A 4885-nucleotide genomic window follows, 5' to 3' on the forward strand; every position below is an offset into this window, starting at 1 on the left:
TATGACATGTAGGACAGATTGTAGGGTTGAATGTTAATCCTGTAGCACTAGCTGTATATGTTTTTATACTCTTTTTATGCAATATAATCTTTTTTTTTAACATTTGTTATCCACTTTTGTTGGTTTGTTTTTGTTATCTGTTGCAGATTTATCTAAATGCTATAAATGTATATACAAGTACAACTCACAGTGAAACTATTGCTCATTTAAATTAAGAAAAAGATGGAGGCCTGGATCTCCCAAATCCCAGTTAAGAACCATTAATCTAGCATTCAACTCTTAATTTTTGTTATTACTTCGCATTAACATTATGAAACACACATTGTTAAACATTATTGAACAGATAAGGGTAATGGTGAAAATGGAATTAATATCTTCTGTTCTCATGTGAGAAATGTGATTGATTGTGGACACCAAGTTCTCCATAAGGACATGGTTTTGCCGTAGTAAATTGTTTTCCAGCTTGAAATGTATCAGGGAGTGGTCATCTGAATTGTTGTATCATATGTAGATTTGAAGAATTGTACCATTTTGTCATTATGGTATTTTGTCTTCACAGGCTTATTTATTTTCATTTTGTTTGTACTTTATATTGTGATTGTATTTTTGAATGTGCATTGTTTTATTTGGCATATAACCTACCTTTGGAGCTACAGTTTTTTTAAGACAACCTGTTGATAACCAATAATCTAGCACTCAATAATTTAGATTTTTTTTTGTGACTTTACATTAACATTATTAAACATGTTGCATTGTGATTGGTAGGTCTATTTATTAGATGTATGTCTGTCAGATGTGGGACTTTAGTTCATATTTCTTTTGCATTGTAGATTTTAATTTTGGCACAATTCTTTTCCACACAATTTTGTTCACAGACTTATTTTAATTTTGTTAATACTTTATACTGTGATTGTGTTTTGGAATGTGCATTGTTTTCTTTTGAATGTGGCTGACTTTTGGAGCTACACTTTATTTTTGATGACTTAATTGGTTGAAGACCATTAGTCTAGCATTTTTTATATTTTTTGTTTGACTTGACAATAACATACTGTAACATTTGTTGATTTGTAGGTCTATTAACCCATCTGCCTGGTCAGAGCCAGAACCTTACTTTATTTTATGTTGTATTGTATGTAGATTTTAAGTTTGGCATAATATTTTGTCCACACAGGTTTTGTTATTTTGTTGGTAAGTCATACTGTGATTGTTTTTTGAATGTGCATTGTTTTATTATGTACAGGATGTGGCCTACTGTTGGAGCTACACTTTCTTTGTTAAGACTTTAAGAATAAAGTTTGGAAGCTTTATATTACATTTGTGTGTTGCCACTGTATTGTGATTGGTTGGTCTATTATCGGTTAGCTGTTTGTGTGTGCCCACTCATACTTCATGACATTAATTGGTGCCCAACTTGGACCACCCCAGTAATAAAAAAAGGTCTGGACATGCCACTGAAATGTATGTATTCATAAAGAACATAACTATGCAATAAACAAAAATCAAAAATCCCATCATGGGTTCTGTCTTAATTGTTGTTATTGTATTTTATCATTGTAACATTGACTCCGTACAAATTTGTAGTAAAAAATATGTCTTTAAATCAATTTTACAAATTGCAGGCCTTAAAATGATCTTAAATTGAGTTGTTAAAGGCTCTAACAAACATTGTATCTGCTGCCTGTAGCACCAATAGCCAACAGAATGCTTCACCTTAATTGTTTTATCTAGATGTGTATCATGATGCTTTCATGCTACTGGTTTAGTGTGATATGACATATGACATTTCGACTTCATTATAGTAGGAAAAGCCTGTTACTTATACCACTAATGAAGATGCTGTTGTGTTCAAGTGTTCCAGTGAGAGTGACAGTGAGCCAGCATGCACAATACCAGGACCTTGAAATCAAAGCAGAGGAATGCAATGCAGCCATCATTAATGACATTATTTAGACCTGTTCTTTCCTACTGTGACAAGTCAAAATGTCTTCGGTAAAAAAAGGCCTTTTACAAGTATAAAGAGCTAAGTTGCTGTGGTGGCATGTTTAAACCAGGGTGCTGCTTTATTTGGGTGTTTTCCTGCAAATAGCTCTCAGGTAGAGGGGAATACTGGAAATTATTTTTTAGGGATGTAAACATGTTGTCTTGCCCGAACCTCATTGATTTTAACTTCTTGTATACTGGGTTTATGGGGATAGCCACGGCTAAATAATATCCACAATCTTATAAAGCTAAACATAAGAGATATTCCTACTTAAAGCAAGGGGAGTTTTGTGGAGTTTTACTCATTTTTTTTTTTATATGAATTACATCAGAACATTTGAGCTCATTTTGTACAACATGTACTGCTGCTACACTTGTCTACATTCACTGCTTATTTGACTTATTTTAAAGACAAATTACATGGATTGATTTCAACTTCAAAAAGGTGTGCAATAACAGCAATCGGCACAATGACGATTATCGCCATACTTATTATTCTTCATCTTCTGCTACATTTCCGTTCCTCTACTAGTCACGGAGCGTTGCCAACACATGCACATGAAATATATCAAAATGTGTGTAATGATCAGGAATGGCGTGCTATGACTTTTCTAAGAGATTTGCAGCGCGGTTTTCACGGAATCAAACAAAAACTGCGCAAAATTTGCTGTAGACTTCAATGGGAAATCTTTGGGAAATTGCTTAACACAGCTTAAAACCAGCCCTCTTTGGGGCCATACCGATTCGCCATACTTTAATGTAGAAATATAATTAAAAGTTTAAACCGAAGACAAGACTTTGGCCTTTAATGGGCTGAATATATATATATATATATATATATATATATATATATATATATATATATATATATATATATATATATATATATACATACTGACCTTTGACCTCCTTACCTTTGGATTTAGGAACCCGCTTAATTCTGTCTTTGCCGAGTTATGGATAAGAGCATCAGCATAATGTATCTGCATTTAAAAAATAAATAAATTCTTCAATAAGCCTACTAATATCTGCAAAAAAATCTAAATAATGACAGTGTAAGATCTGGAACAAATTCAAACTAAGACATCCTACCAATGTGATATTTCACATGTTTTTGATATAAAAACCTAAAATAATTTAAAAACATCAAACACTAAACACATGGTGACTTCCTGGTGTCTTTCTTATTTGTTACAAGAAATAAATATACAAGATTCTTTATCTTCAATAAAATGAAATATTTGGTCATATTGATGGTTAAAAGTGGGATATGTCAAGAATAGGCTAACTATCCTAGTACTTGTAAAGTGAAACTAAAATAATACTACTAATGACATGCGACCGCCACAACCATAGAAATGAAACTGAAAAATTCCCTTTTAGGATTTAGAAAGCTAGCTAATTAGCTAGCTACCTAGCTATTAGACAAGATGATGAGTTATAAATTATAATGTTATTGATGACTTACCAATAGAAATATGAAGCAATTCAATTCAGCATCTTCAATTCCTCTTTAACAGCAAGGCAACAGAGAAAGCAAACAAAAGTTTTTGTGCAAATTACAGCTGGAAAACCTCTCCACAGTGAGCCTGTGACTTGCCACAAATCAAAATATAGAAGTCTCCAATGACATTTCATTAAATGCCAATATAAATAGTTTTAGGCATGGAACCAAGCCAACCAGCTACGTGATGAATAGTGACCATAAAGCAATAGGTTCGGCCTAAAAGAAAAATACAGTTCATCCACAGGAAAACAGTGCGTATAAAACCTGCATATCTGAATGAATTGCAAAACTTACAAATAATGCTTCAACCAGTGTTTAAAAAGTTGATAAAATCAAATCTTGTTTATATTGTGAAGAGTTAATCATTTGATTTTGGTAGTCACATAAAGTAGAGTAATTCACTTCCTGCAGTGAGAAGAAGTTGTGGGGTTTTACTGCCCTCTGCTGATTGTTCAACACAATTTAGGCTGGTTTTTATAAAAGAGAGAACATTCAGCTCATGGTGACATTCATCATTTCAAGACAAAAACTTTGTAGTTGTATTCAGATCTTGTACTAACAGTGTAGAAATACTCTGTTACAGTATAAGTCCTACATTGAAAGTGCCCCTTCAGTAAAAATATGTAAGTATAATCAGTAAAAAGTTAGAAAACCAAAAGCTAAGTATGTCCCATTGCTGTTCACTAGGTGGCTGTCTTGAACCATTCAGTTGTTTGGTGACCAAAAAAGGAATAAGAAGATAAGATTTAGCCTTTCTCCTGTTAGGTGATACTCTATTGATCCCACAAAGGGGTCTCCAGCTACAAATCAACACTCCATACTTGGTCAAGCACAGGGACTTGAACCAGCACCCTTCGGTACCCAAGCAAAATCCCAACAGGCTGAGCTACTGCCATCCCTAGTATCCCCACTGTTGTTTAGTGTTTTGTGTTTCTAAAAAAAGACCTGAACATGCTAGTATAATGTGAATATAACAGTAATAATAACAGTTTTTCACACCTTGAACCTACTATGGGGAAAATATAAGGTTGAAATACTGTTCAACCAATTATTCAATAACAATTCAACACCAGTTCTATGTTGACAATATGTATGTCTGGTATGTCGCTGCCCATTATGACTGTAAAGACACTGTAGTGCAGAAACGTTGGTCTGTGATTAAGTGGCCTAACCGTAACTTGGAACATCTTTGGAATGATGTATTGTTTTATTATTAGCATTATTTTCATGTATGATAGTAGACCCAGGATTTTGATGTTGATGCGCTTTCCTGCTTTGGCATAATTGTTGTTCCTTTTTTCAGGTGAGTGGCATGTTGCAAGTGAACATGTTTTAAATTTAAGAATTTCTTCAGCTTTTCAGTTTTGATCTTGAGTAATCTCATTTGTCAAAGCATTG

The sequence above is a fragment of the Sander lucioperca genome, chromosome 11 (assembly GCF_008315115.2).
Source record: "Sander lucioperca isolate FBNREF2018 chromosome 11, SLUC_FBN_1.2, whole genome shotgun sequence".
NCBI lineage: Eukaryota > Metazoa > Chordata > Actinopteri > Perciformes > Percidae > Sander > Sander lucioperca.